Below are 16,574 nucleotides of genomic sequence, written 5' to 3'. Positions count from 1 at the left end.
TCATCGAATCCGGGCGGCACCGACAGAACTACAAGCCTCGAGAGAACAGACTCTGCCAGCAGTGCCCCCAGGAGGCCGTGGAGGATGAGGCCCACTTCCTGCTGAGGTGCCCCAAATACTCCGCAGTGAGGGACACTCACTTCAAGAGGCTGTCTGATCTCCTCCCAGATTTCACCTCCAAGGAGGAGGAAGAGAAACTGCCGATAATACTGGGGGAAGAGGAAAGTGCAGTGGCCGTAGCAGCGGAATATGTCAGTGCCTGCCACAGACTAAGAGGAGCCTGATATGTCATGGACTCCCGTACCCCAACACTGGACATATCCCTATCCCCCGACTAAAGAGCCCGATATGTCATGGACTCCTATACCCCACCCTGGAAACATCCCCTATCCTCTAAAAGGAATTTGATATTCCCTGGACCTCTATATGCCCCCCCTCCCCCACCCCCGTATTTTTACCATATGCTTTGGCAATGCTAACATGTACTTAGTCCTGCCAATAAAGCTCATTTGAATTTGAATTTGATAGAGATAGAGATGATAGAGATAGAGATGATACAGAGAGATGATACAGATAGAGATGATAGAGATGATACAGAGAGATGATACAGATAGAGATGATAGAGATGATAGAGATAGAGATGATAGAGAAGATACAGAGAGATGATACAGAGAGAGATGATAGAGAGATGATACAGATAGAGATGATAGAGATGATAGAGATGATAGAGATAGAGATGATAGAGATAGAGATGATAGCGATAGATGATAGAGATGATACAGATAGAGATGATACAGATAGAGATGATACAGATAGAGATGATACAGATAGAGATGATAGAGAGATGATACAGATAGAGATGATAGAGAGATGATAGAGATAGAGATGATAGAGATAGAGATGATAGAGATAGAGATGATAGAGATAGAGATGATACAGAGAGATGATACAGATAGAGATGATACAGAGAGATGATACAGATAGAGATGATAGAGATGATAGAGATAGAGATGATAGAGATAGAGATGATACAGAGAGATGATACAGAGAGAGATGATACAGATAGAGATGATAGAGAGATGATAGAGATGATAGAGATAGAGATGATGATGATAGAGATGATAGAGATAGAGATGATAGAGATAGAGATGATAGAGATGATAGAGTTAGAGATGATAGAGATAGAGATGATAGAGATAGATGATAGAGATGATACAGATAGAGATGATAGAGAGATGATACAGATAGAGATGATAGAGAGATGATAGAGATAGAGATGATAGAGATAGAGATGATAGAGATAGAGATGATAGAGATAGATGATAGAGATAGATGATAGAGATGATACAGATAGAGATGATACAGAGAGATGATACAGATAGAGATGATAGAGATGATACAGATAGAGATGATAGAGATAGAGATGATACAGAGAGATGATACAGAGAGAGATGATACAGAGAGATGATACAGAGAGAGATGATAGAGAGATGATACAGATAGAGATGATAGAGAGATGATAGAGATGATAGAGATGATAGAGATGATACAGATAGAGATGATAGAGATAGAGATGATAGAGATAGAGATGATAGAGATAGAGATGATAGAGATAGAGATGATGATGATAGAGATGATGATGATAGAGATGATAGAGATAGAGATGATAGAGATAGAGATGATGATGATAGAGATGATAGAGATAGAGATGATAGAGATAGAGATGATAGAGATAGAGATGATAGAGATAGATGATAGAGATGATACAGATAGAGATGATAGAGAGATGATACAGATAGAGATGATAGAGAGATGATAGAGATGATAGAGATAGAGATGATAGAGATAGAGATGATACAGAGAGATGATACAGATAGAGATGATAGAGATGATACAGAGAGATGATACAGATAGAGATGATAGAGATAGAGATGATAGAGATAGAGATGATACAGAGAGATGATACAGAGAGAGATGATACAGAGAGATGATACAGAGAGATGATAGAGAGATGATACAGAGAGAGATGATAGAGAGATGATAGAGATGATAGAGATGATAGAGATGATACAGATAGAGATGATAGAGATAGAGATGATAGAGATAGAGATGATGATGATAGAGATGATGATGATAGAGATGATAGAGATAGAGATGATAGAGATAGAGATGATGATGATAGAGATGATAGAGATAGAGATGATAGAGATAGAGATGATAGAGATAGAGATGATAGAGATAGAGATGATAGAGATAGAGATGATGATGATAGAGATGATAGAGATAGAGATGATAGAGATAGAGATGATAGAGATAGAGATGATAGAGATAATAGAGATGATAGAGATTATAGAGATAGAGATGATAGAGAGATGATAGAGATAGAGATGATAGAGATAGAGATGATAGAGATGATGATGATAGAGATGATGATGATAGAGATGATAGAGATAGAGATGATGATAGAGATGATGATGATAGAGATGATAGAGATAGAGATGATAGAGATAGAGATAGAGATGATAGAGACGATAGAGATAGAGACGATAGAGACGATAGAGACGATAGAGATAGAGATGATAGAGATGATGATGATAGAGATGATAGAGATAGAGATGATAGAGATAGAGATGATAGAGATGATAGAGATGATAGAGATAGAGATGATAGAGATAGAGATGATAGAGATAGAGATGATAGAGATGATGATGATAGAGATGATAGAGATAGAGATGATAGAGATAGAGATGATAGAGATAGAGATGATAGAGATAGAGATGATAGAGATAGAGATGATAGAGATAGAGATGATGATGATAGAGATGATAGAGATAGAGATGATAGAGATAGAGATGATAGAGATAGAGATGATAGAGATAGAGATGATAGAGATAATAGAGATGATAGAGATTATAGAGATAGAGATGATAGAGAGATGATAGAGATAGAGATGATAGAGATAGAGATGATAGAGATAGAGATAGAGATGATAGAGATGATGATGATAGAGATGATAGAGATAGAGATGATGATGATAGAGATGATAGAGATAGAGATGATAGAGATAGAGATGATAGAGATGATAGAGACGATAGAGATAGAGACGATAGAGACGATAGAGACGATAGAGATAGAGATGATAGAGATGATGATGATAGAGATGATAGAGATGATAGAGATAGAGATGATAGAGATAGAGATAGAGATGATAGAGATAGAGATGATAGAGATAGAGATGATGATGATAGAGATGATAGAGATAGAGATGATAGAGATAGAGATGATAGAGATAGAGATGATGATAGAGATGATGATGATAGAGATGATAGAGATGATAGAGATAGAGATGATAGAGATAGAGATGATAGAGACGATAGAGATAGAGACGATAGAGATAGAGATGATAGAGATGATGATGATAGAGATGATGATGATAGAGATGATAGAGATAGAGATGATAGAGATAGAGATGATAGAGATGATGATGATAGAGATGATGATGATAGAGATGATAGAGATAGAGATGATGATAGAGATGATGATGATAGAGATGATAGAGATAGAGATGATAGAGATAGAGATAGAGATGATAGAGACGATAGAGATAGAGACGATAGAGACGATAGAGACGATAGAGATAGAGATGATAGAGATGATGATGATAGAGATGATAGAGATAGAGATGATAGAGATAGAGATGATAGAGATGATAGAGATGATAGAGATAGAGATGATAGAGATAGAGATGATAGAGAGAGATGATAGAGATGATGATGATAGAGATGATAGAGATAGAGATGATAGAGATAGAGATGATAGAGATAGAGATGATAGAGATAGAGATGATGATGATAGAGATGATAGAGATAGAGATGATAGAGATAGAGATGATAGAGATAGAGATGATAGAGATAGAGATGATAGAGATAATAGAGATGATAGAGATTATAGAGATAGAGATGATAGAGAGATGATAGAGATAGAGATGATAGAGATAGAGATGATAGAGATAGAGATGATAGAGATGATGATGATAGAGATGATACAGATAGAGATGATAGAGAGATGATACAGATAGAGATGATAGAGAGATGATAGAGATGATAGAGATAGAGATGATAGAGATAGAGATGATAGAGATAGAGATGATAGAGATAGAGATGATGATAGAGATGATGATGATAGAGATGATAGAGATGATAGAGATAGAGATGATAGAGATAGAGATGATAGAGATAGAGATGATAGAGATGATAGAGACGATAGAGATAGAGACGATAGAGACGATAGAGACGATAGAGATAGAGATGATAGAGATAGAGATGATAGAGATAGAGATGATGATGATAGAGATGATAGAGATAGAGATGATAGAGATAGAGATGATAGAGATAGAGATGATAGAGATGATAGAGATAGAGATGATAGAGATAGAGATGATAGAGATGATAGAGATAGAGATGATAGAGATAGAGATGATAGAGATAGAGATGATAGAGATAGAGATGATAGAGATAGAGATGATAGAGATGATAGAGATAGAGATGATAGAAAAAAAAATTTCTTAAAACTTACAGTTATAGATAAAATGAAGATTCTTAGCGCATAAATTGGCCAATTCATGTGTGCCCATCAACCACGGCAAGGTGATCTGAAAAATTTTTTATGAAAAAATATTTTTGAGTAGTATGATTCATATCAAACATTTGTCTGTGTTTTCACATGGCCTAGATTCATGTACATGTGCTGCTGTGTTCTTTTATATCTATATGATACAGCTTGCAGCTTGCATGTGTTCACATTGGGAGTGCTGGTTGGTTTTTTTCTTTGTTTAGTGTATGGATGTGGCTGCATCCAGACTGATCTTGCACTCCTCCCATTGACCTTGCAGGTGGCGGTAATCAACTCTACCTGCCCATAAATTGTAGGTTTAGCCCAGAGTGACATGTTTGTCCAGAGTTGTAGGCTGGTGGCCCAAGAGTGGCATGTACAGTAGAGTAGGACCCATCAGGGGGAGATCACCTTGCCGTGGTTGATGGGCACACATGAATTGGCCAATTTATGCGCTAAGAATCTTCATTTTATCTATAACTAAGTTTTAAGAAAAAAAATTTTTTGAAAATTTTTTTATGAAAAAATATTTTTGAGTAGTATGATTCATATCAAACATTTGTCTGTGTTTTCACATGGCCTAGATTCATGTACATGTGCTGCTGTGTTCATTTATATCTATATGATACAGCTTGCATGTGTTCACATTGGGAGTGCTGGTTGTTTTTTTTTTCTTTGTTTAGATATATATATATAGATATATATATTGTAAATACATCATTGTAAATACACACCTGTGCTTTGTATCTCCCCCACCTCATTGTAGATTGTAAGCTCTCACGAGCAGGGTCGTCTTATTTTGCTTTATTACTGTATTGTTAACATTGTTACCTATGACTGTTGTGTTTGAAACTGTTAAACTGTAAAGCGCTGCGGAATATGTTGGCGCTATATAAATAAAGATTATTATTATTATATATATAGATATATATATATATCTATATATATATATATATATATATGTGAGTGAAAGAATTGTAACATTTCTCTTATAATGAAACCATATGATCATTATATTTAAGAAAGCAATATTCTTGTAGACATTTATTAAATATTGATTTTTTTTCTTGAGATAAAAAATTAAAAGAATAAAAATGAAAAATGAAAAATAAAAATAAGGCCTTTATATGTTGATGAAAAAATGAAAAATAAAAATGAGAATAAAAATAAGAATAAGAATAAGGCCTTTATATGTTGATGACAAATGCTGAGGTTATGTCTCAGTAACAAATTCCCTTAATATTTTCATCATCTAAATGTTGTCATAACCTTGGATTACCAAAATATTGAAATTATGTAACGTTGCAAATAATACCCTTTATTAGAGAAAAAAATGACTTTTATAATACTTAATGTTATTATACCTTATTAATATTTCTTCTTTATTAAAATGTGTGAAGAAGAGGTATTGATGAAATGTGATGATGTGATCAGGATCAAAAACACATTTCCCCCTTAATTTTTTTTTTCATAAAATAATTTTTATATTAATTTGTAAAAACCAAAATTAAAAATAATCATTTTTATAACTGTCATATCAGCTTTATGACTTATATTTGTTTGAAGATGTGTGCCCATCTATGTAACCATTAAAAAAACACTGAATATCATAAAATTATCATTAGGAAAAATGTTCTAAATGTAGATTTTCTTGATAAACCATATTGATGTGTGATTGTACTTATTCAGTATTAACTAAATCAAAAAATAATTACTAAAGAAATATAGAAATATATGTTCAGTAAATAATATTTAAATATATCTTAATATTCTAATAATTTAGCGGAATCTTATTTTCTCATTAACACAAGGTTTTTTTTCTCTTTTTCCCAACATACCATGAATCATGAAGCCTCTGTCATACTGCACATTCCACACTATAGTCACTCTTACATTAACTTCATTCTAAACTGCTTCTCATACGCTCATCTGTCATCTGTCACTCAGACTGTGACTCACATAGAAGTTGAAACTACATATTTCACATACAAAGAATAAGAACACAGGTACACTAACCCAAAATTACTAACACTATGTTCTAACCCATAGGACCCATCCACAAGAAACCCGAGTTGAATGTTCTACTAGCTATATCTGGTACAGAGCCTGCAACTAGATCCATTTGAATGTAAAGACTTCTAAAATCTTCTTAAAGTAAAACAAGGGTATAGGCCTCTTAACTCACAGCTGTCACATGTCATGCACCATGCAGTGGAGGAAAAAAACAAGTTTTAGATAATGTTACAGAAAAAGCTTACAGTACACAAATTTTAGATAGTTATATATTTATTTTAAGTGTTAAATATATAAAAATAATACAGTTAATATAACTTCCTGTGTGAATAATGACATAAATCCATGAAAGACTTTTTGTTCAATCCCGGCTTTGAAAGTAAAATTCTAAAGGAAAATGAAAGATAAAAGGTTAATTTCAGATTTATTTAAAAACAAAATTTAAATATCTTATACATATGTATATATTTAATAAATATATTTCTAAGTATTACTGGAGTAAATTTTAATTATTTCATTATACATATAAAAATGCAGTTAATATAATCTCTACTTCTACAAATATGCTACAATAATATGCTACAGTATTTACTGTATACTATATTAATATATGTAACTGCAGAATTATATAGTATAAAATAATTACATAAATAAATACATTGTATAACTCATCATATAATATAATTACATTTTTAGCCAATTCCTAAACCAAAATTTACCTCTCTGTCGATAATTTGCTGAAAAGCGCTATTTAATAAGGTCATTTTTAGACCGAGCTGTGATAATGAATATACTCACCTGTTTCCGTCTATCAATTTCCTCCATCTTTACAGACAGATCTGGCCCTTCAGTTTTTAACCCATGCAGAGCAACTTCTTTAATGGAATCATAGGGTTTGTAGCAAATATCTAATTTTCTTCGTACTTCAAACCTGATCAAAAATCAAATCTATGAAGATTTTGATTTTGGCTTTTGATAAGATTGAATTATGTTATTAGTTTTCATATAATTCGATTTTCTTTCAAGATTCTCATGTTTTCTAGAAAAATCAAGGGATTGCGCACATTCAAATAAAGAATCTTTTTGTGATGCAGTAACACGAGATGCAGGATTTAGGAATCCAAATTTGTTTACAAAACAATTTATCATTGATTGTTTCTTGAAATTAGGAATGACCATTTTGTACACCCTCTCAAAAATGGACATGAATGTAAAAGTACATTCTTTCCGGCCAATCTTCAATTTTAGAAGAATATCAATATCTGGATAATTTTCTTTTAATCCACAGAATATCAAAATTTTTAATCTTTCTACATCAGTCATGTCTTCATGGATCTCATCATTCTGCATTTTTAATGAGAATCTTGTGGAAAAAGTTACTGGAATCCACATTTTAAACAACTGATTTTTCTCCTCATTAGTCAAATCAAACTTATCAGCAAAACTCTCAAAAATCTCTGAATTTCTGCACACATGGATTTTGTCATATGCAGGAATAATTTTGCATAATTTTAACAAGATATTCCTAGATTTAGTTTGGAGTTCGGCCTCCGAGTTGTCTCCTATTTTTAATGGCCCTTGTACATCATCTTTGTCAGATGTCATGTCTCCTATGTTTCCTCCATCTTCTTTTTCATCATGAGAAACAAGGTCACCTTGAGTGGTCATTACAGACACGTGTGTCACTTCTTGTTGACTCTCCACATTAGTCAATCTTGGGAACATCATTAGTTTCCTTAGAAATTCTTTCTACACAGTCTTTTTTGGACTTCTCTGTAACATCCTTGTGAAATACTTAAATCATAAGTAAAATATTTTTCAGTTGTTCTTTTTTCCTAGCTTAGAATCCAACTTTAGATTTGCTATCTTGCATTCTGCAAATAAGCCAAGCCAAAATATTTCTACGATTTTAGACTTTTCACCTAGACTTAAAAATTCCAGCAAACTTGACTTAGAATACATATTAATTAAATCCATTTTTCTTACATTGAAATGTCTCAGCTGGGCTCTGGTCATCAGCACGTCTGTCTTCAGCTCTTCCGATGCTAGTGCTTGTCAAATCGTCTTGCACCTGTTAGTCTGTTTCATAGGTTCTTGGGAGATCTTTGTGACTTGAAGTTTTGAAGTGGAATTCCTGAAAATTTGCACAACATCTAGCAGAGCTCTTCTGTCTTCCCCCGTGTGCAAGATGAAGGAAATTCACGCAAAAATAGCACAAAAAAATCAAAACTGGCTGGCTTGGCCAATGTTAAATATGCTTATTTCGCACATTTATTTAATCAGGACTATTCACCAGGTGCTTACTCCTAAAGAAAAACGTCATGGTATTCTCATAAAAATTATTGTGGTTTATTGAATTGTCCACAGAAAAACCACATTGCAGAAAAACATAAAAATAGATGAAATAGTTACGAACAGATTGTCCATGTGTAAATATCAGTGTGTGTTCCTCATCGTTTCTGAGATGGAGAAGTCATCTTACTTTCATGGAGTAGAATCATGGCTATCAGCTGTTCCTTCCTTGTCACTTGTCTGATGTCCATGGTGAATGATGGTGAAGACAGGAGGTGGCAGCTCCCACGTGACAAAAGACCCCACCCACCTAAGAGACGTTATTTATATGTCCCACAGAGCATGTGTTCCCTTTATATATGGTGTTGACTTATGCTCTGAGCTATATATATATAGAAATAGCTTTTGTAATGTCAGCAAGAAGCAATGTGCTCAGTACAGAATAAGAATAATTAAATTAATAATTAATATTTAACAGCTAGCTCCGAAAACTTGTCAGGATGACAAGATCACAGAGAAAAAAAAAAAAAAAGAGAGGAAACCTTCCCTGATAGTAAAGTCTGTCCTGATCAAAAAAGTGTACTGTAAGACTCCCAGGACCATTAAGGACCCACAGATCTAATGGTATGCAAAAGGGAAGGACCACATGTGAAAACTCCTTGCGAGAAAGACCCTACTCGCAGTTTCGTTGGAGTAAGACTGAAAAGTCCTACCTCCGCAAACCAAAAAAAACAAAAACAAACAAAGAAAAAAAACACCACACCTAACGTGGTCCGTGCAGATCTCCCAAGACCACTGGGGCCCTTCCCGCTTCCAAACGACTTGGAGGGGGGTTACGGAAACTGGTACCACGGAAGAACCATAGCATTCACTGCAACGGTTTTTGGATCTCGAGGCCGAACTATTAACTCGAGTACATTGGCATTCAGTCTAGACGTCATCCGATCTACATCTGGAGTGCCTCAGAGAAGGCAGATCTGATAGAAGAGTTCAGAGAGAGGTTCCCACACACTTGAGGTGCGACCCTGACAGATGAAGAAGTCTGCTGTCCAGAGGTCTACGCCTGGGATGTGAACTGCCGAGATCACCGAATAATAGATCTCAGCCCATCAGGGAATGTGAGGCACCTTGTCCATGATGCCTGACCTTAAGTACCTGTTAGACGGTTGACGTATGGAACAGCCGTGGCATTATCCGATTGAATTCAGATGGGAGACCCACCAGAAAGCAGAGGACCTGCTGTAGAACTAGCTGTATCGTTCGGATCGCCAGAACAACGATTGGGAGAAGAAGGCTGTCAATGGCAGTTACTAATAATCATTGATCTGGAAGGAACTCTCCCGGATGACGAAGGAGCTCAGAGACTACCCTCTGAAAGCCTGTTTGACCTACAGAAAACAAGCGAAGTGAAGGAAAACAGCTTCCATTGCTGTCACCATTTTTCCTCATGACCCTTCCAGCAATCGAATGGAATAAGGAAATGAGAGGTCAAGTAAGATTTCTGAGTTGAAGAGCCAAGGCCTTGTCTCAAGGAAGAATTACCAACCCCCTGGAAGTGTCCAGAATCATCCTTAAAAAGGGTATCTGCTGGGCTGGAAATGAGGAAAAACTTGTCTAGATGAATCTGCCAACCCAGCTGAGAGGGTATAGCAATTGATATAGATGACTCAGCATAGTCCTGGAAGAGCGGCTAGAAAGTCGACCGGACAGGGCAGGACGACCACGCCTCTAGGGTGCAAGAGGAACATGACAGCCGTCATGACCCTTGCGAACACTCAGGGTGCAGTAGCAAGGCCGAAGGACCAGGTTGTGACTTGAAAATGCTGTTTGCGAATGGAAAAGCAAAAAAGAGGGGAAAATAGGAACGTGAAAGTAAGCATCACGAATGTCGGTGGATGCCAGAAACTCCACCCTTTTCTGCTGAAGAAATAGCTGAGCGGAGAAACTCCATCTGAAGAAGGAGGACCTTGTCAAGCTTGGTAAAAGTTTGAGGTCCAGGATTAGTCTTACTTTTCGGTCCCTTCTTTTGGAACCACGATCCCTTAGATCTAGACCGTCCAGAAAAACACTGCTGGTTGTCTATAGGAAACATGTGATCCTAGGGAGAGATGTCAGAGGCGTTTTTGAACGCAGAGTACACTTCCATTCTCTGAGCTGACAGCGCCGCGCAACTAGCAGCGCCCGAGAGGCATGAACCAGCTACTCTCCTGCTCAAGAAATTTGATTGACCAGTTGTACTGTCTTTGGGGAAAATGTTACTGTTGTGAAACAAAGTAGTAACTGTCTTCAACCAGGAGACCATTGCTCTAGTAACCCAAGGGGTGGTTAAGGAGAGCACTAAACCCAAGGCTGCAAGACGTAACAAATCAGATCTGCTATCTGATAGTCCATAGTCATTTTAATTGATAACCCCTCAGGCAGGAATACTGGTAGGAAAGCCACAGGAGATTTTCCCCGGTTAATCTGCCAAGTGACAGAATGACCGGCTGCATCCAGAAGGTCAGAAAAAGCAGTCTCTTGCAACCTCCGCTCTCTTTTGACAGTGCGAAGTTAAAATGATGAACCCTGGCTCTGTAAGAGATCTGACGATCTCTGTCTTGATTAGGTCAACCTGTGCCAGCGGTGTTTGCTGCTGTGATCCACAAGAAAATACTTAAAACGTGCCTGAAACTGGCGACAAAATGCTGCCTAAACATTGCTTTCTCGTCCTGTGTTATCAGAAATGAGCTGATCCAATTTTTCGCTGAATAATCGGCCGCTCTGATAGAGCAGAGCAGTAAGACTTAATCCAAGAACGCATTAATCAGATAGCTACCTGCTAGGACGACCTGTGTCGAAATCCCGGTCACCTCTGATGGCAGATCCTTATCCTGTTGATCTCTCCTCAAAGACGCTGATCAGGATATGGCCTTGGCCTCCCAAGATGCCGCAAAAGAGGACGAGAGGGTTGAGCCTGAGGCCTCAAATACTGAACGAACCAGGCCTTCTATAAGTCGATCAGTTGGATCCCTAATAGAAGAAGCATTAGGAATTGGTAATAACAGACGTTAGAAGCCAAATGAGATACGGAAGGGTCTACCGAAGGGGATTCCACCCACTTCCTACGGAACTCCAGGGCAAAAGGATATCTGCATTTAGAACCCTCTGCCCGAGAACGCCTGTCTGGCCGCTCCCAGAGACACTGTACTAAATCCTCAAACTCAGGATGAGATCAAAAACTCTATGGGGCTTCTTAAAAGACACCTTATGACCAGAAGCTAAGGTGGATACGACCTCTACCCCCAGGTTTTGGTTGACGGCTTCAATGAGGCTGTCTGACTCCTAGTAATCAGGCGCCTCTAAATTGAGGGACCCTTCGGAATCGTACTCTGAACCATGTTCACAAATCTCCACTGGTGAGGGTGAACGAAAGACGGAACTCAGGGATGCAGATGCACCGATGGAGACGCGGTGTGGCACACTTTGTGCATGAAATAACATACCTAAAAGAAAATGCAGAGTATGTACCCTGTTGATTAGTATCTATCTACACTGGTAAATTTCTCATTATGAATGTAGCAATGCTCTTTGTAAATATATAATGTGGTTTATATACAGTACCTTAGTTAATATGAGGACTAGCTAATTTTTCTAATTGTGTTGTGCCACCCCACTTCCTTGCAATTCAGTGTGCACTCTGATTGCCGATTTTAGCCTCTTTCTTCTGTTAGAGACTTTGTATTTATTAATAAATTTGTACTATTCATCAACATTATGGACTATTGCACTGGTTTTTTGTTCAGTGTTTTTTTCAGTTAAGGTTTCAGTATGTCCCACACATCCATGTATTTGGGCTCTAATATTTGAATTTAGCGTTATGATGTTGATATATTACTTTAGGAGCCTTATATGTTCTCTGCGTTTCTAAAGGCACTATGAAGCAATATGATGCTCAGAGGTACTCAATATATGCATAGAGACACTATGATGCAATATTATGCACAGAGGCACTCAATACGATGCATAGAGGCACGATGATGCAATATGATGCACAGAGGCACTCAGTATGATGCACAGAGGCATTATGATGCAATATGATGCACAGAGTGACTAGGCCATGCTTGAAGGTGCCAAACAAGAGACCAGGCCCACAGATACATCCAAGGGAGCAATGTATCCCACTTCCGGATAAATCTCCACTCTGAATAGTACATCTCATTTGTCAGACTGACCCCACCCGAAGGAGCTAATTAATGAGCCGCAGTTGGAGGGCAGTCTTCATGGAGACAATGTGCTGCTTTAACACCCTGTGTCCTCCTATGGATGGATTAGTTAAGTTGCAAAGAAAAGTGAAACACTTGTTTATTGAACCAAAAAAAAATGGAAAACATGCTTCACAAAAGTCAACCTGAAGCCCAATCATAAGGCTCTGTGCAGACATGACATGCAACTAAGTCAAATCATGAGATGTTGACTGGACATATGGCCTTACTATAGCCTAGAGGTCCAAGGCCTAGCTGCGTATATGTGAAAACATGCCTCAGCACATGAGGCTGTAGGCACAGCTTTCGCACAAAGGCATGAGACTAGCATCAGCCCAGAGGACTAGGCCATCAGAACATTCCACCATGCACTCACCTTTGCTGGCTCCATACCTGCTAGAAAACAGAGCGAGCTGGTAACGCCGAGAGCCCACCATGGAGGGAAGCGGCATCCCATCAGGATTGCTACATTACTGCCAAAGATTCCCTCTCCTTTGCCCCACTTCCGCGCTCCACCGTGGAACGTATGCCGACCTTAGGTCCCGGCGCCCTGACGTCACCAGCACAATTGGCCTTCACCTTGCGACTTCTGGAAGTAGCGGTGTGATTTGCTGGCCGGCATCCGAGCAGAGAGCCACCCATTCTCTCTCTCTCTCTGGGGCTGAGGGACTCTCCACCGGGAAGTTTCCACCCTGGGCAGCATGACAGGGAAGGATTGGACATGCTGCACGATCCCCCTGAGCCCATTGCACAGGCTGGCTGTTGGCTGAGGAACCTTTCAAAGAGGAGTCGACCACAGTCGGTCTGACCAGGGAAAGGGAAGGCTGAGGGCACCCGATCCCTGAGTCCATCTGGTACAGCAACTGATAGCCGAGGGACCTCTACCTAGTGAGGTGTCAGCCACGGACAGCTTGACAGGGGGAAGGGAAGGCCGTAGACGTCCACAGGCTATCTTTGCTCTAGGAGCAACCTCTCATACAACCGTCCCCTGCTGGGACAGGAAAAACACTGGAGTGTGGAGGTGGGAGGGGCCTTTTAACCTCTCTGTGATCCTGTCCCTCTATAGATCAAGGAAGGACTACCTCCATGGTGCTGTCCGGAGGGATGTAATGGAAAATGTATTTAAAAAATGTAAAAAAAATATATATATAAAAGTTCAAATCACCCCCCATTCAAAATATAACAAAAAAACACACATTTGGTATCACCGTGTTCAGAATCACCTAATCTATCAAGATATAAAAATAATTAATCCAATTGGTAAACCGCGTAAGAAAAAAAAAAAAAAAAGTCAAAAACACCAGAATTACATTGTTTTAGTAGCCGCAACATTGCATTAAAATTAGTGATGAGCGAGTGTATTCATTGCTCGGGTTTTCCCGAGCACACTCAGGTGACCTCCAGGTATTTATGACTGCTCAGAGATTTAGTTTTCATCACGGCAGCTGAATTATTTACAGCTACTAGCCTGCTTGATTACATGTGGGGATTCCCTAGCAACCAGGCAACCTCCACATGTACTTAGCCTGGCTAGTAGCAGTAAATCATTCAACTGCGGTGATGAAAACAATCTCCGAACACTAACAAATACTCGGAGACCACCCGAGCAAGCAACGAGTACACTTGCTCATCATTAATTAAAATGCAATAACGGGTGATCAAAAGAACGTATCTACACTAAAATGGTATCAATAAAAATGTCACCTCGACATGCAGAAAATAAGCCCTCATCCAGACCTTGATCATGAAAAGTGGAGATGCTATGGGTCTCAGAATATGATGCTTTTTTTATCAAGATAAATACTGTCCCTCAAAATCACCCTACCTACCAGCGGGGGTTGGCACCCTAGACCTGCGCAATGGCACCCCCACTCCTCGACGGCTGTCCCAATATAACTGGCCCTAGCAGAAACATTTCCGACCCTAGTGATGGTAGGGTACTGAAAGATGTGAGAACCAAGTGAACCAGGAGAAATTTTTCTGCAAGGGCCAGTTATATTGGGACAGCCGTCGAGGAGTGGGGGCGCCATTGTGCAGGTCTAGGGTGCCAACCCCCGCTGGTAGGTAGGGTGATTTTGAGGGACAGTATTTATCTTGATATCCACACCCTCCACATTTCACTACATTTTTCTATTTCCCTTCTTAATAGAGTCTAATAGACTAGAAGGGACAGTCTACGTTGAACAGGGGCGCCACTGCGCAGGATTAGGGTGCCAACCTCCGCTGGTAGGTAGGGTACTGAGAAGTGTTAGGCTATTGGGGACAGGCACCTCCCTAGGTTCTTTTTCTATTTTCAAGTGTTTTCTTTTGGTGATGGATTTGTATGCACTTTGTTGTTTTTAATTACTGTTAATAAAGATATTTTTAGTATTAGCGGATGTTTTCTGTGAAATTGTTTTAAGCAAGGGTAAAAGCATGAAGCCAGTAGATTTATTTAGTGCCAAAAAACCTAGCAATCAATTAGTTCCAGACACTGGTGCCAAGGGATTCTCTGAATATGGTAACTGAGAATCTGGCATCCAGCTACCCATTGCTTTAAGTTAACATGCCAGATAATACAAGTGAAAATCAGTCAAAGTCTCCACTAAATTATCCACTCTTCAGAGACCGAGGGATAAGGGAGGGATCATAAGGGGAGGGTGGTGTCCGATTCTCACGAGATTCTGGCTGTTTTCTGACTTCTACCAGGACCTGTACGCCAGTTGTGTTGATTATTTAGAGGAGACCCTTGAGTAGTGTTCCTCAACTCCAGTCCTCAAGAGCCACAGACAGGTTATGTTTTCAAGATTTCCTTAATATTACACAGGTGATACTTGCATCACCTGTGTAATACTAAGGAAATCCTGAAAACATGACCTGTCGGTGGCTCTTGAGGGCCAGAGAGTTGGGGAACCCTGCCCTAGAGTAATATCTGGACAGTATAAATCTCACAATCCTCGGGGAGGATAGTTCTACGGTCCTAGAGACCCCTATTGCTGAAGAAGAGATAGTGGAAGAGGCCAGAGGTATGGCACAAGAGAAGTCTCTGGGTGCAGATAGACTCTCTCTGGAACTTGAATATATTTAGACCAGCTGGCCCCTCAGATTCCTAAAGTATATAAATTCCTCACTCAAACAAGGCTTTCTGCCAAAACATTTTTTTAACAATGCCAATATCATGGGAATACTAAAACCAGATAAGCCTCCCAAAGATTCAGCATCATATAGACCCATATCATTACATTTAGATAACATTTTGATCAAAATTTTAGCGAATAGACTAAATAATTTTCAAAATTATTCACTCAGACCAGTGTGGATTTATTTTGGGTTGGCCTACATCCGATAATATAAGGAGAGAACAGGTAATTGCACAATTGGATGAAGTACAGGAAGATTGGGCCTTGGCATTGCTGGATGCATGCTTAGTGTGGGACA

Source organism: Ranitomeya imitator, chromosome 3 (genome assembly GCF_032444005.1).
Source record: "Ranitomeya imitator isolate aRanImi1 chromosome 3, aRanImi1.pri, whole genome shotgun sequence".
In the NCBI taxonomy this organism is placed as follows: Eukaryota; Metazoa; Chordata; class Amphibia; order Anura; family Dendrobatidae; genus Ranitomeya; species Ranitomeya imitator.
Note: the sequence above shows the minus strand (reverse complement) of the source record.